Here is a 24,224-nt window from a genome sequence, read left to right as displayed (position 1 = left end):
ACCCAGCGGTGTTCAGGCGTCCAGTGTCCATTCCACCTCCACAAAGCCCCAAGGCAATGGTTTCTATTGAATGTGTTCTAGGCTTTGACCCTGATGTCCGGCTTTCTGGCACTGTCAGCTTCAATGTGTTGAGCTTCGCTAAGAAGGCTTGAACTAGAATTAGATTTTCAGGGACATGTGTTTCTAACTCCTGTATCATATTCCACGGTATAATTTACTTAGAAGACAGGGAACACTTGAGGCAGGAAGAAAGCAGGGCAAAAATGTCACCAGTTTGAAACGACAAGGAACTGGAAGTGATGTTTTAGTCTAAGAAGTCACCCAGCAAGTGTTCAATCAAGTTTAATTTCCTGTGTCTTCAAAGATGATGTTTATATTTACCAAAAGTTCAGGATAGGGAATCTTGAGTCACCTGTGGGCAGGATATGTAGCATTCTTCACCCAGAACTCAGCACTGCTGCATCCTTCAGCCTTAGAACAATATGTAAATTTTTACTTGTTAGTAAATTAAACTGGGGTAGAGCCACAGCCAGGCTTTCCTTGTTAGTACTTAATGTTGTTGGAACAGCTATGCATTGAGAAAAGTCACAGAATTTACTGATCATAAGTTTTAAGTAAAATGTGAGGCTGGTAATGATATTGCATGCATGGGATGTATTATTTGAGAGCACAGGCAGCTCTTGGATTATGAACGAGATAGGTTCTATAGGTTTGTTCTTGTTGAATTTGTATGTAAGTTGTAACAGGTACATTTACCTATTAAATGCAACATAGACAGATGTTTGTCTTAACTTAGTATTTATTTTTACCTTGCTGTGCATATCAATAAACATTTTCAAATCTAATGAACCTATCTCGTTCATAATCTGGGGATTGCCTGTACCTGCCCTTTGTATATTGTTTTTAAGAATGGAATGCTATGCTGTCTTTCATTTGAACTCATGATAACTGTAAACTGAGCCAGGTCATAAAACTAAGAGAAGGCTCCCTGTTTTGACTAATTAATCAAACAGTGGTGTCCTACGTTTGGCCCCCGAACTTCTGTCTCATCTTTTTCTTTTGGAAGCACTTTCCTCTCTCATCTTCGACCACGCTCAAATTGTCACACTTCATCAGTCCCCTCTGCTGTCTCCTCTCCCTCTGCTCCACCTCACAGTGTTGGCAGTGCCCTAGGGGTAGTTCTGGGCCCCCTTCCCTCCAGTCCACACATCCTAACTGCCAGGTGACACCAACAAGCATCTCTAACTTACATCCTCCACTTCTCCAGGTCCACTGCCCTCACCGAAGGCATCAGAACCTCTCACTTGCCTATTTCAATAGCCTCACAGCATCTTCTGCTTCCACACTTGCCATCTTAGACTCCCACTCTCCCCAAAGCAGCCAGAGTGATTTTTAAATATATCTATCAGATCTGATCACACCCTGCTGTAACACCACCTTGGGCGCCCACTGCAGTCAGAATCAAGCTCAGCCTCCTCTCCTTGCCCCCCCCCACTCTGTGTCACCTGGTCTCCTTCACCTCTTCAACCCCCGCCCCTTCCAGTGTCAGCCACTCCTAACCTCCTGGGAATGACCAGCCCACCTTGCTGCAGGTATGACATAGCAGACTCCTTCCCCCAGGGCCTTTCTCCAAGTACACAATCCAGTGTGCCCCCCAAAAGTTTCTCTCATATCACTCTACATAAAAATCCCTAAGTAGCTCATCCTTATTTGAAAAAACTTCAGGTTACTATCTCTTTGACCTCGTGAATATGAAGCTCCATTAGAGCAGGGTCCTATCTGCATATCCACACAGAAACACTAGCTCTTTTTCCTTTTCAATTACAGTTTATATTCAATATTTGTTCGTATTAGGTTTAGGTGTACAGCATAGTGGTTAGATGATCATATACTTTACAAAGTGACCCCCTGATATTTCCAGTACCCACCTGGCCCCACACACAGTTATTATAGTATTATTGACTGTATTCCCCACGCTTTACTTTATATCCCTGTGACTATTTTGTCACTCCAATTAGTACCTCTTAATCCTGTCGCCTTTTACATCCAACCCCCAAGCCTCCTCTGACAACAATGACATTCAGAAACACTAGCTCTTTGAACAATGCCTGACACAGAGCAAATGCTTAATAAATACTTCTTCAATAATGATGAATAATGAATAAATAAATGAATAAATTCCTTCCTATTTACCTGCCCAAGTTTAAAAATGTCACTTTTGTTTCATAATTATAATTTTAATCATAATTATAACTATTTTATAAATAAACATGTGATGTTCAAAACATGTTTAAGAGAGATTAAATTTTATTTCTAGGATTTCATGGTCTTATTCAACTTGTTCACTCCTACAAGAAGTACATAGATGAGTCTTCTCCATTTTATAGTAAATAAACCTTTTCCTAAGACCAATTATCCAATGTAGAAGTCATAAATCTTCAGAAAGTAGGGGAGACAAATTTTTTATAGCTATAGCCGATAGTTTAAAACAAAACTTGATTATTTTCTAAATAGATCATAAAATATAAATCATAAAATCATATATTCTTGCTCATTGTTTTACTGTTTGGCAAAAAGACACTTAAGTGTTTTATCTTCATTATTCTTCATATGTTTCAATATTTTTGCATTTACCAGGGCACGCCAGCCTGGGAGTGAATGCAGAAGTGAAGGATGAGTCATTGTAACAGTAATGATTAAATTCACTAGCTCAGGCCAATAAATACATTGCAAAAATTCCAGCCTTCCATCTCTCCCCCCCCAAATTGCAGCATCTGGAAACAAGGGGTCCTTGGAGGGCCTTGCAATGCCTTGAGGAGGACAGTCCTCCCTGCTTCATGAAGCCCACCTTCCTTTCTTCTGCTTCTCTCATGCCTTTGCATTGGCCCCACCCATGTTCCTCAAACCCTACCATCCACCCCACTCCAATGGCTGCCGCTCCTCTTATTGCCTTTGACACTTGTCACCTCTTCAGCATTCCCGCCAGTGCTGCCCACTCTGTTGGAAGGGACCCAGCAAAGGCCTGACCGTGGATGAGGAAGTTACCACTTCCTCACCTTTCCTCCCTAGAGAAACACGCAACACAGCCCACTGATCTATAACCAACTTTGCTGGTCTTTTCTCTAGCCAAATCTGCACTCTTGGCCATGTGACCCATCTCAGCTCCCAAAACTGGGCCCTTCAGCCTGCTCTGCCAGACATCAGATCTCAGCTCTTTCCTGGCATCCAACCCACAGGTAGGTACTCATGCCTCTTAGAACCTAGAACCCAGCCCTCATCTCAGATATATTTTTTCCCCGGTGCTCAGGGAAGTGCCGCATGCCCTTCTGTTTGTTTGGATCTCTTCCCCGTGGGGAGCATCCCTGATGGTCTATTCAGGATCCCCTCTCCATGGTTATCAGACCTTCCTGTAAATTACATGTTGGCCAAACTGACCAAACAACAGCCTCTTGAAGCGCCAAAACCACAGGGGCTATGGAGCTGAGGATCTCTTTCTAGATGCCTTTAGGCTAAAAACTTAATGTTCCACTTGTTTCTGATAGTAAACTAATAAATAATAATTAGCATGATACATAATAATAAAATCATAAATCACCATTCTGTTGCCATACACAATCATTAACATTTTTATGCATTTTTATGTCTTTTGAAATTTATAAAATTTATGTAATAGTACAGTATTCCATCTCTAATCCTGCATTTTCTTTTACTTGGATCATGAGCATGTTCATGTATCATTAGCAATTCATCAACAGCATCCAGGTTTCAAAGGCTATCACTACTGGTAGTCATTCCTTGATAACTATTTCTAGTTATTTCCCATTATAATAATTCTGTGAAAGAAGTAGTTACACCTAATACTGAGTGAATTTCCTATTACTCATAGGATCAATTCCTAAAAATAAAACTACTTGGGTCAAAGGATGTGAACATACTGCTGAAGTGTTTTGCAGAAAACAATACTAATTTAACTCATCCCAGGTGTCCTGGGTCCTGTCTTGCTGCATACTCAACAGCATCAAGTTCTTTTATTTTTTTAATTTTTATTTTTTTACTCTTTGCAACTGTACAATTTGAAGAGTAAGTTATTTCAATTTACATTTCTTTGGTAATACTTTGGTTAATTTATAAATTGTCTTTAAGGCATCTGCCTTGTTTTTTAAATGGTGGAATAGTGTTCCTTATGCTATTTAAAAATATTAATAGCCTGACTTGTGGTGGCGCAGTGGATAAAACATCGACCTGGAATGCTGAGGTCGCCAGTTCAAAACCCTGGGCTTGCCTGGTCAAGGCACATATGGGAGTTGATGCTTCCTGCTCCTCCCTCCCCATTCTCTCTCTCTTTCTCTCTCTCTCTCTTTCTCTCCTCTCTAAAAATTAATAAAAGTTAAAAAAATTAAAAAACATATTAATAATATGACATTTGCCTAACCGGGAGGTGGCGCAGTGGATAGGGCGTCGGACTGGAATGCAAAGACCCAGGTTCGAGACCTCGAGGTCACCACTGGCTCGAGCAAGGGGTTACTCAGTCTGCTGAAGGCCCGCGGTTAAGGCACATATTAGAAAGCAATCAATGAACAATTAAGGTGTTGCAACGCGCAAAGAAAAACTAATGATTGATGCTTCTCATCTCTCCGTTTCCTGTCTGTCTGTCCCTGTCTATCCCTCTGTCTGATCCTCTCTCTGTCTCTGTTAAAAAAATATGACATTTCTATAGTTTCTATTGCAAAGCTAGTCTAAAAAAATATGATTTTCATATTGCTATAAAAATAAATTCCATTTAATTAACACCTTGTCTACAATGCTATGCTCACCTGTCATCATTAGCATCTTTATTAAATCATATGTCTTGTAGAGACAAAGTTAAAGTCAGAAAAAAAGATTCACTTGGAACATTTCTTTCCAATGCAACTGGTCTGCAAGTAAATTACTTCGTGTGTGACATAAAAGGCTTGCCCACAATCTTTTTTTGTTTTAATTAATTTTTAGTTTATTGTCCACGATCTTCTTAAGGCAGTTTCAAAGCATTAAAAAAAATACTCTACTTAAATACATTTCTCTTTGTGTGTGGACACAACATCTGCCTGCTCAAAGACATTCCTTCCTTTAGCAACGACTAAAAAGCCGTCTTAATAAGACTACGTGGCATCCTGGAAATCCTGTTCCCTTCCTTTCCTAAGAAAGTTCCTGAAGGCTGTGCAGTAGTTTTCCCCATAGTTTAAAGTCTTCACATCACAGACTTGCAGCTATGACACAAATGGGCCCAAAGAACAAAATCAAAAGATGCCAACACCACAAAACTCCTAATGATGTTGTGTAGCGGAGCCCCCAGTGTAGCCAAGACACTGGCCAGCTGCTTACGAGCCAGATGACCGTGTGGGCACCACTGTTACCTGCACATCCCTGCTGTGCTGTGTCAGCCTGGCTAATGAGCACAGCAGCAACGCGACAGGGCAATGCATTTCTTCCTGACATTTCCCCCAGCGACGCTGTATAGCCTCCTTCTATTAATTACCTTCACCTCCTCGCCTTGTGCTGCAAAGACTTTCTTACTGCACAGTGAGTGGCACGCACGTGGTGAACCCCACGTAGGTTGACTGGCTTTCTCAAAAGGGACAACAGAGAGAAATAAAACATTCCAAGCAAGACTGCTGATAGAGTTATGAGCACAAGAGAAAACCTATTTGGCATCAAGATGCAGTTATAGAAAGCTTGTCAAGAACATGAAAATCCCTTTCTCCCCCTTGACAAAAGAAGGACAGGGTGTGATTGATGGCTACTTTATAAAATAATGAAAGATACACTTTTTAAAAAATCATGTGCTTCTATTCAACATTCTAATCTCTGGCAGGGATGACTTTAGAGTTTAAGTGAAAGGACACAAAATTAAAACCTCAAAAATACTTGGAGGAAAAATATAGAATTAATTGTCAAAAGTGTTCATTTAAACAGGTACTAAGGGACTACTTAACATCCAATTGAAAAGCATTTTATTTTGAGGAAAAAGTATATACTTCTTTGATTTTTTGAGGGCCTACTGATGTGTGAGACATATAAATTTAATTTCTGCAAGAACCCTGCGAAACTGTTATTATTTGCCCTGTTTTACAGATGAGAAACCGAGGCTCAGAATCACATAGTGGCTCTGAACTATCACATCCTGAACTTGAGCTCAAGGATTTTTATTTTCTCTGAACAATGACTTTTTCCACTATGTCACACGACTTCTTGAAAAGTATAAAAACCAAATACAACATGGTCTCCAGCCCAGAGGAAGGCACACACACACATAAACATTTGAAACAGCTTGCATACTGGAGAACTCATTGTGTGCAGGTGATGTTTTAAGCAGTTATTACATCTTGACCCATTAATTCACACAAAACCTCTGCTAAGTAAGGATAAATATTATGGCCATTTTAAAGATGAAAAGACTGAGGTACAGAGAGAGGGTAAGTAACCTTGGGTCTTAGAGCTAGTATATTCATTGCCAGGGCTGCCCTAACAAAGTACCACATGCCAGGTGACTTAAAACAACAAATACATATCCTCTCATAGTGCTGGAGGCTAGACGCCCAAAGTCAAGGTATTGGTGGGGCCAAGCTCTAGGGAAAATCTGTGCCGTGACTTTCTTTTAGCTTCTGGTGCTGCCAGAATCCTTGGCATTTCTTGCCTTATCTCTGCCCTCCACTGTCACACGGGGCTCTTGTGCATGTCTGTCTCTACGTCTGCTCTTCCCATAAGGACCTTGTGCATGTCTGTCTCTACGTCTCCTCTTCCCATAAGGACCTTGTGCATGTCTGTCTCTACGTCTCCTCTTCCCATAAGGACCTTGTGCATGTCTGTCTCTACTTCTCCTCTTCTCATGAGGACCTTGTGCATGTCTGTCTCTGCATCTCCTCTTCCCATAAGGACCTTGTGCATGTCTGTCTCTGCATCTCCTCTTCTCATAAGGACCTTGTGCATGTCTGTCTCTGCATCTCCTCTTCTCATAAGGACCTTGTGCATGTCTGTCTCTACGTCTCCTCTTCCCATAAGGACCTTGTGCATGTCTGTCTCTACTTCTCCTCTTCTCATGAGGACCTTGTGCATGTCTGTCTCTGCATCTCCTCTTCCCATAAGGACCTTGTGCACGTCTGTCTCTACGTCTCCTCTTCTCATAAGGACCTTGTGCATGTCTGTCTCTACTTCTCCTCTTCTCATAAGACACTTGGTCATATTGGATTGAGGGCCCAGTCTCCTCCAGTATGACCTTATCTTAACTAATTATATCCGCAACAACCCTATTTCTTAATATGGTCATTCTGAGGTTCTGGAAGGACGTGAGTTTTGAGAGGACATTATTCAACCCAGTACAGCAAGTCAGTTGTGAAATCAGATTCCCTCTGGCTCAGAATCTATGTTCGTGACCACTGTGATATGACGTCTTCTCCACCACAGAGGAATGAATATCAGCAAAGGCGAGTCAACATTGGCAGTGTTAAGGGACTGCAGGGCCAGTGACATTGGATTAGAATCCAGAAAGATGAATAGACCATCCACTTTTAGGCAGATGTGGGAAGAAGGAATAATATTTGAGAACAGAACCGTTAAGAGAGGTACATAGCAGGCAAGGGTGCACTGCATTTGGGAACAGCATGGCCAGGGCACAGTGGACCAAGGCGGGTGATGCAAGGGTGGGAAGAGTAGGGAAGGGAATGATAGATGCTACGGTGGAAAAGAAGACTGGGACCAAATGACAAAGGGTCTGTATGTTAGGCTCAGGCACTGAGACTTGCCTTATAGAGAACACATATCTGTTTATGAGAAGTGAAACATCATGTGTGCTTCACAGCAGTCATTTTGGTGGTAGTGGCAAGGACTCAGTCAAGACAGGGACACCAGTTAGGAAGCTATGCAAGGGACGTCCAGGGGCTAAATTTGAGAGGTCAAACTCAAGATGATCATTTGATTGGCTGTAAATAAATAGTAAGAGAAGGATGGACTAGAAATCAGGTTTGTAGGAGATATGGCATCATGGTCAGTGACCAGCATGCTGGCTTTGTTTGACATGCTTAACCTCAGAGGAAACTCATTAACTAACCCACCAGATTAAAGATGCCCATGAATTCTTAGCTACTCCTTTCATCTAGAGAAAGGTAACATTTATGTCTCCTTATATTGATGGGCTCCATGACATCCGGGGCTCTGGGGTTAGGTCACTGGAAGCTTTGTCACTTCCACTTGGTCTCTTAGAAGAGCTTTCAATTACATCTGAAAGCAGTAGTTGTCACTTAAGAAGTCCAATTATCCTGCTGGAGAGATAAAGTGGAAAGACTCAGAGACTATATGTTAAAGGAGAGAGGCCTGTCTGAGGCCTGCCTTCTAGCTGCTCCCACAAAGGTGCCTGACTTATGAGCAACAACCAGCCAGCCCCTAGTTGAATTCTACCGGTTGACCTCAGCTGATTCTACTCGACACTGAAGAAACATCAAGCTATGCCCTGCCTGAATTCCCAACCCACAAAACTGTGAGTCAGAGTAAACTAGTTACTCCTGAAGCCATTACATTTAGGGGTAGTCTGGAAAAAAGAGCTGGAACCCACCCACAGAATGAGGTAGTATTTATTCCTTTAATTATCTCACACAGATGTTATGTAAAACAAAATGAAAAAATATTGATAAGGATGACAGAACTTAAAATGCACATTCATCCCCTGATTAAAATTCAGTAGGGTAGCAAATATTCTAGTAGTGACTCGGCAGTGGATGGATATCAGTGGGAAAATATTCGACTTCTTGAACTATGCAACCCAAAGGAAAAGGAAGGGTACACTTCCCTCAATTTAGTCTGGTACAATCCTGACAGAGCCCTCGGCTTCCAAAATGGATGTTCTGAGAATGAAACACCAAGGTTCATTTCCTCTTGATAGTGTTTCAGATGGTTGGAGCTGCCTAATATCAGCTATTAGTACAAAAAGACAGAGCTTCTCAGCTAAATAGAACACTCTGCATTTCAGGAATGGTAAAAAAACTTGCCCAGAGCTTCTGCCCACACACACTGAGTGAGCAAAAATAGAGAATATCTGGAGAAGTGACAACTACTTGATTGTTGACCTAACTTGAATGACAACTCTGAGGACCTAAGGAAGTTAAACTACATTGGCAAATCTGCATACGTCCGTGGACCTTCAGGTTCTGCCTTTGTATCCTCGTTGGTTGCCTGCCAGCATCATTTTGGGTTGTTGAAGTCGAGAGCCCAGAGCTGTGCCCAATGAACTATGCCTGTGTTACAGCATCCTGCACTGAACAGGTGCATCCAGCTACTCAGGTCAACAACCGCAGCAGCACATATTTCAAGAGTTAAGATTTACCTTGCTAGAATAACAGTCCTATTTCCAGTATGCTGTAGTACGACATCTGAGCATTGCCCTTAAACACTTAACAGTGGAAGTTAAATAATCAATCAGGTTATAATGCATGAGTCCAATCACTACCCAGCAGTCAATGCAATGTTTAATCTTCAGCTCCACATAAAGGTGGTTAGAGTTTCAAACTTTTATGCATTATGTAGATATCACCCCTAAAAAGAAGACAGTAAAGTTCATTATCAGATCTTCCTACAGTGCTGATTAATAAAAGGTCTGTGCCTCCAATTTTTCCTCTTTTTCCAAATTTATGTGGCTTGCAATTCTCCCTTTGTCTAAGTTACAGGAGGCATGATGCTAACGATAGTGGTCTAATGACAGTATTTCCCATCCCCTCCACTTGAATGCGCAGTAGCAACTCAATTTCCAAAGCTGTAACTTTGGGATCATTTTGTGTAAAAAATGCTGATTAAGGACAATTGCTTGCTGGCAAATAGAAGGCCAATTTAATTGACACACACTGTGAAATTCAAGTACATCAACTCCTCCTGAGAGATAAAATTATGACTAATTAAGAAACATTAAATAAAATGCCATTAACTTGCCAACTGAAACATATAAAGAGTAATTAACAAATGTTCTAAGGCTCTTTCCTTATAGGCAGTAATACACTAAATACAGGATTTGTTTTGACAAGAACATATTCTCTTTGGGGTGTGTGTGTGTGTGTGTGTGTGTGTGTGTGTGTATGTGTGTTGTGTTTTGTTTGGTATTTATAGGCTGGGTTCTATTGGATGGCAAAGTTAGGAATGAATTATTGAACCCTGGATCCAGGATAATTGAATCTTCTTATATGAGGCCAGAACAAACAGTCTAACCATATTATTAGGGTTGAGCTCTCCCTTTCTGTCCAATAGAGTTCATTCTTTGTCTAACAGCGATTTGATGAAGAAAACAGTCCAATTCTGTTAGCTTTAACATCCCAGGAGCTGGGACAGATTGGAAGCAAGGCTGCAAAGCCAGTTTCTATGCTGCATGGCAAAGATATGTTCATTGAGTCATTTCAAGAGATTTTTGTTTTTAAAAAATGTTCATGAAATTTTCTTTTGGTGCCTTAATACCTAATAACATGTTAATGCTTTAACAAGAAAAAGCAAAAACCCAAATAGTAAAGATTTTAGACTTCTGTGTTTTGTATATAGTGACTTAACAGTGTCATTTATAAATAGGAAAACATGCCAGCTTTAGGCAATGTGACTAGAAACTTTGGCTGTGTCAAAGTGTTCCCGCAATGCTGGGCCAATGGCATAGCAATAACATCGGCAGAAAATCCTCAGGAGGCAAAACACACGCGGCTTCTGGTATTACACTTTGGCATCACGGATGTGATATTTGGAACATTCCAAAAAGCAGACCCAGCTAACACCACTGGCAAGAGCAGATGATTTCTTTAGCCCAATGAAAATGAATACAAAATACTTTGTATTGCTTTTAATAACTTATGCCTTGAACCATTTTCTTATCTTTATAAATTGAGTCTACAGAGCACAAGGCAAAATGCTACTGAAAATCCTCTTTAAAATTAGGTAACTGTAAGTTATAAATAGAATGGAATTTCTTGAGCTAATAAGCAATGATTTTGAGGCACCTGTATATGTGATATTATCCAGGTGCCTGATATGGGAGATTTAGTGTAGAGTGAGGTAGATGGGTAGCTTGCTCCTGAGACCAAGAGTGAGCAAACTTTCTGGGAAAGTCCTGATAGCAAATATTTTTGATTTTGTGGGACTTGGGAGTCTCTGTATTAACTACTCAACTATGCCATCCCAGTGCAAAAGGAGCCACAGAGCACGGCTGTGCTACAAGAAAACAATTTATGGAAGCCCTGGCCAGATGGTTCAGTGGTAGAGCATTGGCCTGGAGTGTGAATGTCCCAGGTTCAATTCCAGGTCACGGATTTCTCTCTCTCTCTCCCTCCCTCTTGAAATCATGACTCAATTGGAGTGAGCTGGCCCTGAGAGCTGAGGACGGCTCCACGGCCTCCACCTCAGGCACTCAAAAGAGCTCGGTTGTTGAGCAACACCTAAGATCGGCAGAGAATTTTCCCTTAGTGGGTTTGCTGGGTGGATTCTGGTTGGAGAACATGTGGGATCCTGTGTCTGCCTCCCCTCCTCTCACTGAATGAAAAAAAAAAACAAAAACCCAAACCAATTTACGGAAATAGGCAGGAGCTGAATTTTGTCCACAGGCCATCACTGGCCAACCCTTGCTCACGACTGTTAAACAAATAATTCCAATGTAATGTGGAATGGGCTGAACATGGGAAGCACAGAATGTTATGGGCACATGGCAGGAACACTCACCTCTCTCTGGGACACCAGCAAAGGCTTCTCAGAATGAATGACATGTGAGGGGAGACTCTGAACATGAGCAGAAGTTAGCAAGAAGGACCACAAAAAAAGCGGAAGACCCAGGGACAAGAGGGGCACATGATCCATTTGGGGATGATCCAGTAAAGGAGTCAAGGGTGCAGCTGGGCAGGAAGTGATGGTAGGTGGGGCTAGCTGGGCCTCACGGGAAGGCCTCCATTAGGGAGTCTGTAGTTGGTGCTAATGGGAAGAGATTGGCATTTTCCCAGGACAGTGACAGGATCACACTGAATCTTCATTTTATAAAATGGGAGCTGCTGAACTATGAACAACTCCCTTCCACTAAATGGGCCCAGGCTGCTAAGCTCTTCATAGTTTTTCTGTCTCCTCTGCTGTCCAAGTGCTTGTCAACCATCACTTCTGACTTCTGTGTACACACTGAGAAAACATGTTTTTCACTTCTAACTTTCTGCTTACAGCGTCCTGCAATATTTAAGGCTATTTATTCAAATGCTTTATTTTTTTTAAATTAAAAAATAAAGTAAGTACATTGTTTGAGCAAACTCTTCTATAAGTAATATGCAGGGCAGGGATGGGGGGCTTCTGTCCTGTTATTACCTGTGTTACCTTAGATGGATTTGCTGAGTCAACAATCCTCAGGTAAAAAAAAATTCTGCAGAATTAAGAGCATATAGCTTGGTGAAGTCTGTATAGATTTCCTACTAACAAACTCATCTAGAAATTCTGGTCATTACCAAAAGAAAATTCTATGCTACAGCCACTAAACTTAATAACCATATTTTCTCATTTTTATTACCATCAAAATATACCTGAAATGTCACCCTACTGCAGCCATATATTCAAGACTCTTCATCACAAGCCAAAGTAGTTTAAAATTTTTTTCTGCCTGATTGTATGTGGTTTGGAAAATGTATTCTCTGTGATCTAGACCACAGGATGGGTAGGACAAACCTTTGAATGATGGTGGGAGCAGACCAAATTGCTTAGCTTCTTGAGGTAGAGTAAAATTTTAAACTTTTTTCAAACTGAAGACACCTTAAATTTTTTATCATAAGAAACTTGTTTCATCTTTTTATTTGCACTTTTAAATTCTTCGAAGGCTATCATAAACATCAGTGGAGCTTAGTCACATGCAATATCAATATGAGGTATGTAACTAGATTATAATTTCCCCAGTTAAACTCTACATTTCTTGAAATGGAGGCTACTTTTATTCATCCTTCTATCCCCTCTAGTATCAGCATAATATCTTGCTCAATTAATTACTGTTAAATAGTGATAAGTGAAACAACTTTCAATAAAATTTAGTGAAAAATTTGTATTAACTAGCATTCTACACAGAGGTTTCCTTTTCCCTTCAATCTGGAAAAAAAAAGGAACAAGTTTCCATTTGTTTCCTATAAACCCACTGAACAGAGCAAAGCCATTTAGCAGACGGTAGCTCATTCAATATTAATGATGTTAACCATAACCCAGCAGATTCAATCATTTTATGTAACATAGCAATGGTCTTCACGATTGGTATCCACATAATCAAGCCAGCCTTGGGAGAAGTCATGGATCCAGGTCAGGAAGGGGTTATTGGAAATTCTCGCACACCCTGAAGTGGTCCCTAACCTCCATGGTCCCACATCTGACACTAGCTCCTAAAGGATCCTCAGGATGAGAGAGTTGTCAGAGCATCATCCAGACTCTACACCAGTTCTCAACTATTTCTTGCAGTTGTCCAGGAATTAAAACAGAAATTGGAGAGGAAAGAAGCTACCTTGGTTTTCCTAATACCCACCTCAGAAGTGACACATTCTTTAAAAGCCTATCGTCTTTCTCCCATTGACTTAATTTTTTTAATACCTTTCCTTTTAGTCACTAAAGACCCAGAGACCCCCTCTTTTCTGCCTTTTCTACAGGATGCAACTAAAAAATTTAATAAAATTGTTTCATTCCATAAGTCATATTTCTTTTAGTGTTTCGTATTTTAAAGTACTTCTCCCCCCCACACACAGATATTTAGGGCTCAGCACTCTCTTTCTAAATGTAAATATTATACAAACTTTAAAAGATGTCAACCACCATGAATACTAAATATAGTAGTTGTCATTTTTAAATTTAAATTACAACCACCAACTATCAAGCATGCCAAATACTCAATGCAATCAAAGAAGACTTCCTTTTACATGTTGTCTTTTCTTCTGACAACTTTATAAAAGAAGTCTAAAATAAAAATCTATAAATTTCAAAGTAACTCAAATTCACAACATCTTTTATTTATTTTTAGTACCTGAGATTCTTATAAGTGCTTATTAGCAGACATAAACTTGCATTTTCCTTCAATGGTACAAGAAAAAATGACCTTCATGGATATGTTGGGTTTAGCCTCATTATGTTAGGTTATGTTAGGTTATGCTGCTATAACAAAAACAAAACAAAACCTCCAAAATCTCACAGGATTAATAGACAGATGTCTCTTTCTCATTCTCATAGCAAGGCACTCACATGGACCTTCAGAATGTTCTGCTCGGCAAAGTCACTGAGAGACCCTGGCTGCTATAAGATTCACATCCATGCACACTTCCAGATTCACCATGACAGGAAAAAGGAAATGTGCAAATTGCACATTGTTTGCCCAGAAGTAACACCTACTTCAACATTCACATTTCACTGGGCATTGCAAGTCACAGAGCGATGGATCACTTGGAAGAAATGTTTATGAACTGTTCTAATGACTACCACAATGTCAGACCTAAAATAAACTTTTGCCTCCCTCCCCCCACAATGTTTGTGTGTGTGTAAACACATATATTACAATACTAGTGTAAGGAAAAGTCATTCTCAAATTCATCATCAGTGTAAACACTCACTTTACTATTACCTCCATTTTTTCTCTTTCAAAGTGAATAGGAAACACAAACTCATTTTTTTTATATATAGAAAAATTTTGTAAGTTTAGTTGAGCAAAACTGAGGCCATGCCAGGAAGCAAGATTTCCAATGCTCCCACAAAGTCATTCCTAAGCCAAGTACTGTATGCATTCATAATTTCCTTATCAAGAAAATGGCAGAGATGACTTTGGAGTAAAATTTATAAGTCAGAAGGTTTCTATGTACCAGAGTATGAGGCAGATGAACAATCCACTGAATCCTTCCCTTGGCTCACTAGCTTCTAAATATATCCAGTGCTGGAGCAGATGGACAGAGCATAATTCAATAATAATGTGAATTTCTTAAGCCAAAATGTAAATTTCTTATGCTTTAAGTTTTAAGAGGTACACTTCGATGTAGCTAAATATTCATTTTAAGGGATTATCTAGTTCTGAGTTATGTAAGCTTATGTAAGATTATTCTTGGTGATACTATTCTTATAATTTATAAGAGGCTAACATTACAATAGGAAAAGCTTTATATGAAATAATAACCAAGGTAATTTTATTTCACCAAACATCTACTGAGTGTCAACTAAGCCCCATGCTATCTACAAGAAATCCAAAGTTGAATGAAATACAACTACGAATGATCTTCAATCCATTGCTTGTCAGGTCTGATTACCCTTTATTGAATTTTTTCCCATTGTGTATAAGAATCTTACTTTTCTTGTATTCTCTTCTTAAAACCATGTAAATTCAAGTCTACACAAATAGAGAAATTTGAGGAGGAGAAATTGGATTAAGAAATAGAACTATAACTGCTGACTTTTCACTGATGACTATACAGATGATGGGACTCTATGATTTTGCCATTAGGGTTACTAGAACAACTTTCCACTTCCATAGTAGGTAACCAACATATGTATTTAATTTTTATCACATTTCTGAGTAAGCTGCTAAAGAGGCTTGTTCTGCCTGCCCAGCAACTTCCAGCTCAGTTCCAGCTATGAAAATATTGAATATTTTTGGTTGATTTACATTCTTATACAGGATCTTTTGGGCTCCAAAACTGCTCATGTCCCATTGAATGCCCTGAAAGGAACAGATGAGTACCTGGCTACAGAAATCTATGCACAGGTGAGTCACTGGATCTGAAACCACTCAGAGCTTTCGGGACCTACTTAATCTCTGGATGCTTACCAGACCAAATCTACTGAATATGAAGTTTCCTCATGCTGGGAAAGTTCACTGGGAAGTACAACAGTTAGAAGAGATTGTCAGAGAAATTAACTGACAAGTGGTTACTGAACAAAAGACATTTATTTCCAAACAAAAAAGGCAAAAAGGATATTGTTCAAAAGTTGCATCAAACATTTTCATATTACCTCTCCCAAGATGTAATGCATACTTTTCAACAGTTTTCCTGTTCCTTTTATTTATTAGTCCTTTGTCAAACATCCTAACGCTGACTTAAAGCCAAAGGTGTTCACTACCATAATTAAAGGGCACTGACGATAGCAACGTTATGCTCAGCTATGATTTTTCATTTTTGTTTTTAGTTTCACTTGAGTATGTGGGCAACTACAAACACACATCCTGAAAAACAGAAGGAAGATGAAACCTCGGGGTTTTCTTGGCCCCAATACTCATAGGAAATGGGAACGTGCCATTTCTAGGAATTGAGAGAATGAATTTATCTTGTGTCCACAGCCAATGGTTCATGTTCATTAAGTTCCCCTCCCCCCAAAAAAATGAAATGCTAGTGTTATCTCTTGCAAACTGCAAGACAAATGCCACAAGATATCAAAGGAATTGTTTGACCCAAATCAACCTGAAGTGTCACCTTATTCTAGCTGTTGCTACACAAACACGAAGCTCATTACGCTACGGTAGAAACCGGTTTCTGAAAGGGTTCATGTTTCGTGGGCCATCCAGTGTGTATGTCATATGATATGCTGGTTACCATGGTGAATGTGAGCTTTTTCTTTTTAAGAGAAATGACTTTGCTCTTTTGCTCAATGGTAGTAGTTTCACTCAGATTCCAATGTTATGTTCTTGCAGAGAAGGGCTAGAAAAATATAAGCAGCAGGGACATGAGGAGAACCATCCCAGGCAGACACTTCCATTCTTGTGTTGCTTTTGCATTTAGTGAAATGCAGATGATTTACAAAGCAGATACTCAATTATCTGAACATCAAAGCTAACCCTCTTGGCATTGTACCACATGATACTCAAAAAGGAGATAATTCTCAGGTGATTAAATGCCTAGAGTTAAAATTTCTATAAAATTTTGAAGAGTAAAATTAATGATTCTGGATGGTTATGACTCCAAATGGAATTTAATCCAGGGATTCTCAACTCTTGTCACTCACAACGCCTCCTTTGAGAAACATCATTTTGTGTAGCCTCATTTACAATGTTGAAATAAAATTCATGGGTAATTGAACTTATCTAAACATTTACTTTTAAAAGAAATCATTATAAAACCCCAAATGTAATCTACAAGAGACACAAGGAAACTAATTAAAACAAAGTAATCTGTGTTTCCACCTGACCAGGTGATGATATAGTGGATAGAGAATTGGACTGGGATGCAGAGGACCCAGGTTTGAAACCCCAAGGTCGCCAGCTTGAGCAGGGGCTCATCTGGTTTGAGCAAGGCTCACTGGCTTGAGGCCAAGGTTGCAATGGGTCTCTCGGTCTGCTGTAGTCCCCCGGTCCAGGCACATATGAGAAAGCAATCAATGAACAACTAAGGTGCCACAACAAGGAGTTGATGCTTCTCATCTCTCTCCCTTCCTGTCTCTCTGTCCCTATCTGTCCCTCTATCTCTCTCTGTCTCTGTCACACACACAAAAAAGGTAATCTGTGTTTCCATAACATCAACGCTCAGGCTGGACACCTAGAAGGAAATAGTCACATGTCTACACTTAGTGTAATCACTATCAAAATCACCATCAAAGCAGTATCTGCAAATCTGTGTTATTAGTGACTCTGCAGAAATATTGGACATCTCCTGTAAAATTCAGAGCAAAAGAAAGCACAACCCTGGCTGGCTGGCTCAGCCATATAACATTAGCACAGCATGTGGATGTCCCAGGTTTGATTCCCGATCAGGGCACACAGGAGAAGAGAATATCTGCTTCTCCACCCCTTCCCTCCCCCTTCTCTCTCTTTCTCTCTCCCCCTCCCACGGTCATGTCTCATTCAAGCGAGGTGGCCCCAGGAGCTGAGGATGGCACCAATGGAGCAAAGGCCCTAGATAGGCAGAATATCACCCCTTAGGGGGTTTTCTGGATGTATCCCAGTTGAGGTACATGCGGGAGTCTATTTCTATGCCTCCCTTCCTCTCACTTAATAAAAAAAAAGGACAATCATCTTTAAATGTACACTTCAGTTGTGTTTCTGAAAATTTTAACATTTATTAAAACTGGGTTTAAAAATATACCAACAGAGTTAGGTTCCATGTCCAGATAATTAGATAAGTTTTCTAAATCTGTCAGTTCTTTCTTAAGCAGGGTGGCCATGTGCAAGGAGAGGCCTGAGGATCCCAGCCCCTACCTCCTCAGTGCCAACAGGGCTACAGTTATTGAGACCACCTCTCCCTACACACACACTGCTTCCTTATGGAGAGGGGTGCCCCCTCTTGGAAACTCTGCTCCAACTTACATATTAAACTAAAAGAAAAGCATATATTGAAAAACTAAATATCTCTCCATACCACAAACCTTTTAAAAATCTTTATTATATGCGGCTTAAGTGTCTGTTTGTTGCCGATAGCTTATTGGTTGCTTGTGTAACTGTACTAGCCAATGGGGTGAAGTTGCCATGGCTGAACACAAATAGAGCGGGTCAGGGGGAAGGTGAACATTTGTTTGCATTGGCAATCATCTGTTTTACATAAAAACTACATCTTAATGTAATTTCTTTTAAGAATGCCTCCTAGAAAATACAGCACTGAAGAGGAGAGAAAAGGAGCTAAAGCTGCACAAAAATGGCTTTCTCGACAAAAAGAAACCACTGAGAAGAGAAAGACAAGGCTTGCCTCAGTCGCAGAGCAAATGCGTCTTTCTCGGCAAAATGAGACTGATGAGCATAGAGAAACAAGTCTTGCCTCAGATGCAAGACAAAAAAGTCTGTCTCGACAAAATGAGTCCCTTGAACAAAGGCAGGAGAGAAATGCAAAAAAACGACAGAGTAATGCTGACCCAAACGCAAAAAGGATTAAAGCAGTTTCAAATGGAGAAACTTTAATTTTTGAGCATTCCTCTGGTGACATGAATATTAAATGTGAACACTGTCAGTCCTTAAACTTCAAGTTAGAAACTAATAGATTTGACCGTGGCAAGAAAGGATTTTCTCAATGTTGCAAGTACAGAAACATTGTAGTTCCACTAATTGAGAATTATCCACCACTCTTGAATAAATTATTGACTAATCAGCATCCAAATAGCAAACAGTACATGGATAGCATTTGATCCATTAATAGTTCATTTGCTTTTGCGTCCATGGAAAACAAACCAATTGACTTGCCTGGACCAGGACTTTATTGCTTTCGACTTCATGGTCAAGTTTACCATCAAACTGGAACTTTGCATCCTTCTGACGGGAAAAGAAAGTTTGCTCAATTATATATACTTGATCCCTCAGAAGCCAGTTCGGCATGTTTAGAATGGAATAAAAGAGTTCCTGAGACCTTACTTAATGAAATGAGGGAATTATTTCAAGACATTAACCCATTTGCTACTGCATATAAAAGATTGGAGCAATTATTATGCTGTTAAGAAATCTTAACACCAGAAGGGGTCTTTGCAATGGTACAAGACTAGAGGTTCTCCAATTGAAAAATAATGTCATAATAGCTAAGTCTTTGACTGGCTCCTCTAAAGGTGAAATACATGTCATTCCAAGAATTGATTTGGCTCCATCTCAAACAGGGTTGCCGTTTCAATTGAGACGTAGACAATTTCCTGTAAAACTTGCCTTTGCAATGACCATCAATAAGTCTCAGGGCCAAATGCTTAAGCGTGTTGGCATTTTTTTACCTGAGCCTGCATTTGGACACGGTCAACTTTATGTTGCCTGTTCAAGAGTTCGTGAAAGAACAGACGTAAAATTAAAAATAATTAATGGTCCTCTGCAAGGCGAGCTTTAAAATGATGGAAAGCTCTACACAAGAAATGTTGTGTACAAAGAGATCTTTGACATGTGAATTAACATTTTATTATTTAAATCACCTTTATTTATTGAGCTAGCAGTGGCTCTTAAGAAATGTACCGCCAGTGGTTTCCTTCATTGCATTCTACTTTAAGCAATTAAGCAAGTAGAAGGGGGAAACCTCATGGGGCAGTAAGCAAAGGGGCGTCCTCGCCACCTGCCCTGGGTAATTCAGTTTGAATTAGCAGACACCTTTGCACAAATCATTTTAATTACAATTTATAATATCTATAACAGTGGTCATTTCATATGACCGCCGGGCTTTCTAGTTTAGATATAATTGACATATAACATCATTTAGTTTCAAATGAACTGCATAACGATTCTGCATTTGTATATATCGTGAAATGATCACCACAGTAAGACTAGTTAATATCATCCATCACCATACATAGTTACCAAATTTTTTCCTTGTGATGAAAACTTTTAAGATCTTTTATTCCCTTAGCAACTTGCATGTATAAGACAGTATTAACTATAGTCACCATGCTGTACATCAGGGGTCCCCAAACTACGGCCTGCGGGCCGCATGTGGCCCCCTGAGGCCATTTATCCAGCCCCTGCCGCACTTTTGGAAGGGGCACCTCTTTCATTGGTGGTCAGTGAGAGGAGCACATTGACCATCTCATTAGCCAAAAGGAGGCCCATAGTTCCCATTGAAATACTGGTCAGTTTGTTGATTTAAATTTACTTGCTCTTTATTTTAAATATTGTATTTGTTCCCGTTGTTTTTTTTTTACTTTAAAATAAGATATGTGCAATGTGCATAGGGATTTGTTCATAGTTTTTTTTATGGTCCGGCCCTCCAACGGTCTGAGGGACAGTAAACTGGCCCCCTGTGTAAAAAGTTTGGGGACCCCTGCTGTACATTATAACCCAGGACTTATCCTACCGCAAACTTTGACCCAAAGCAGACAACAGACACGTACATGGTCCAAAAGTACATATATACCTTCTAAGGGAATCAAATTCATTGGTTTATTTGCCACGACCCATTCCATACGTTCCAAGGAAGCAGCACTCTACACACATACACCCGAATCTTGCCTCTGCCTGTAAGTAATAAACTGGGGGTGCTGGCCCTGACTGACCACTTGGTGTAGCCACCCTTTCTCTCTGGTGGTGAGAACCCTCTCCCTGTTGGTAGATTTTCTTCATATTTTCCCACTGTCCCCTAAGTAGGGCAGTGTACACAGTGAGTCAATCCACAGAGTCTGGAATCAGACTACATGTTCACCCCAGCTTGTCCACTATGTGACTTGAGGTATGTTTCTTAATTTGTCTGTACCTCTGTTCCCTCATCTATAAAAATTGAGTGGAAAAAAAATGTGTTAGGCATGTTGTGAAGACTAAGTTAATTAATCCATGAAAGTGCTTAGAATAATGCCTAGGGCAGAGTAAGTATTCATTAAATGTTGGCTGTTATCATTGGTCCCATGGTTTAAATTAATGCCTGAAGAATCTGATAATCTCAGGAACTGTAGACTGGACGAAAACTTAGAAGTTTAGAATCAGAAACAGTAAGGAGTTCTGTTATGAAAATTGACAAGAAATACCTTACAGGTTTGGAAGAAGCGACCGTGTTTCACAGCAACGGTTCTGTTCCAACGCCACAGCTAAGAAAGTGGCTTCTCAGTAAAAGCGTGCCATGAAAACAGTCTCACGAAGCATCACATTGACCTGTTTCATGAATGTGGATGGATTCGAAAATACATTCTCCTTTGAGTTTGAAATAAATCATTTGAATAAAGCTAACTTCTACACTAGCCTACATATGCATGCTTACCACAAAATAATATTCAGACCTATCTTTCCAACTGTAGTCAAGGTGTTGTGCCACTTTTAGCAAACATAAAATGACTTCAAAATAAACTTTTCAACCTCTTTTTGAATTTTTGTTTTCAATATTTACACTAAATGTTACATAAGTGTATTAGACGTACAAATGCATCCATTCTTTCACAGAGCCACCATTTACAAAGAACCCACCATGTTCTTGTCATGGTCATAGGAGCTGGAAACAATACACTAAAAGGTTTAACCCTGTCTTCAAGAAGCTCTGTCTCTGGAGGCAAATAGGGCCTCACACATGAGCTGCCACTCAAGGTGCAAAACAATGTGAATCTAAAAAACACAAAGCTGAAGCTAAGTCGATGAGCCATTTTCAAGGTTATAAAGTCTCGATTTGTTAGTTCTTCACTGTTCAGTCTGTACATACTGAGTAAATCCCAGAAATAAAGAACTGTTTCTTTAAAACAATGCTCTGTAGTCCATCCAGTAGAACATTTAAGATTCTATCTTTGCTTTCCATAAGTCATAATTTAATAAAGAACTCAGGGATGCTACCCCAGGAGTGAGAGTACCCTCAAACTTTGAGATGATAATATCTGTTACCTATTCTGTAGAGTAGACGAGTGGCAAGTCCTGATGGCTAGAAAATTAACAAACGACCGCTGGAAGTGACCCTAGTCCTGAGAGTCAAGGAGACTTGTAACAAGTGTGACATGATTGGACTCTTGATGCAGTCTGCCTTCTTTATTCGAGGCTTACTCATACTGTCTTGACCACATCGGTCACTCCAACCAGAATTTAAAGGTTGAAAATGTCCCTCATTTTTTTTTCTTAACCTTTATGAGTTTTAGTTTTTCATCTTCAAATGTCAGAATGAGAGCATCCAACTCATAGAATTATTGTATGGCTGAAATAAGAGACCGCAGAAAGTATTATGGGAGACAATTAATGTGTATGTCTTTCCCAGACAACTCATATTTCTGCATTATCGTGTCATCACGCTCCTCAATTTGCTTAGTTGTTTCTCTATGAAGATTTTTTTAACTGAGTGTAGAAATGACAAAATGCCCAATGTGTTTGTTTCAAAAATAGTATGATTTGTTAAAATTTTATTACCTTTTTGGAGAACTAGTTAAATTATCTTAGAGCTGATATACAAAAAGAGAAATTCTATTTGAGTACCACCCAGAATTCTATATGGAACCTCAACAATAAGAAAGAAGCTACTAATGGGATCGGGGCCATTCCTCAGAGTCTTTCAAAGTAGACTAGAACCACAACAACGTCTTCTGTATTGGTAACTACTCCTATGTGCTATTTCTTTTATACATATAAAATATTATATATATAATATTTAATATTTATAATATATATATAATTTATTGCAGTGGCATTGCTTAATAAAATTATATAGATTTTAAGTGCACATTTCTAGGATGCATCCTCTGTATATTGCATTGTGTGCACACCACCCAAAGTCAAATCTTCTGCCGTCACCATATATTTGACCCCCTTTACCCTTTACTACTTCCCTGCCCTCTGGTCACCACCATACTGTTTTCTGTGTCAATGAGTTTGTTTGTTTTCCTTGTTTGTTTGTTGCTTTCAGTTTTAATCTTTTTTTTTTCTTTTTTTTTCTTTATTCATTTTTAGAGAGGAGAGAGAGAGGGAGAGAGAGAGAGACAGAGAGAGAGAAGGGGGGAGGAGCTGGAAGCATCAACTCCCATATGTGCCTTGACCAGGAAAGCCCAGGGTTTCGAACCGGCGACCTCAGCATTTCCAGGTTGACGCATTATCCACTGCGCCACCACAGGTCAGGCTGTTGCTTTCAGTTTTATATCCCACATATGAGTGAAGTCGTATGGTTCTTGATTTTTTTCTGACTTATTTTGCTTAGCATGATATTCTCAAGATCCATCCATGTTGTCACAAATGGCAGTATTTCATCTTTTCTTATGGTTGAGTAGTATTCCATTATAATGTGTACCACCCTGGCTTTATCCAATCATCCATCTAAGTAAGCTACTTTGGTTGTTTCCAAGTCTTCACCACTATAAATAATGGTGTAATGAACACAGGGGTACTATTTCTAAGCCGTTTAATTTTGTAAAAGTTTTTCTGTTCTGCAGTGAGGAGGAAGGATACAGAAATGTATATAAGAGTTCGTGGCATCTGGCGATGTGAAGAGCTCTTCTGCTCCACATGAAGAAACATCAGTACGTCACCTTTTAGGAATGTTGGTGGGTTAACAAGAGTCTACTTAGAGTGAGAGAGAATATATGAGACAGCAATTATTTTTTGGATGCGATCTTACCAGACAGAAATGCCATACCCTTTAAAATGTTTCAAACTGGTGGTTTCCTTTCTTTTTTGAAAAAATATATTTAGGCCCTGGCCGGTTGGCTCAATGGTAGAGCATCGGCCTGGCATGTGGAAGTCCTGGGTTCGATTCCCAGTCAGGGCACATAGGAGAAGAGCCTATTTGCTTCTCTATCCTCCCCCTCTCCTTCCTCTCTGTCTCTCTCTTCCCCTCCTGTAGCCAAAGCTCCAATGGAGCAAAGTTGGTCTGGGCACTGAGACAGCTCCATGACCTCCACCTCAGGTACTAGAATGGCTCTGG

General features: G+C 39.8%; 1 protein-coding gene across 4 annotated transcripts in view; it reads right to left on the bottom strand.

Moving 5' to 3' along the window:
* Positions 1-24,224, bottom strand: part of KCNB2 (potassium voltage-gated channel subfamily B member 2) — a 371,387-nt gene that overhangs the window by 291,617 nt on the left and 55,546 nt on the right. The window lies entirely within an intron of this gene.

This window comes from Saccopteryx bilineata, chromosome 3 (genome assembly GCF_036850765.1).
Source record: "Saccopteryx bilineata isolate mSacBil1 chromosome 3, mSacBil1_pri_phased_curated, whole genome shotgun sequence".
NCBI lineage: Eukaryota > Metazoa > Chordata > Mammalia > Chiroptera > Emballonuridae > Saccopteryx > Saccopteryx bilineata.
Note: the sequence above shows the minus strand (reverse complement) of the source record. Positions and strands in the feature narration are given on the sequence as shown.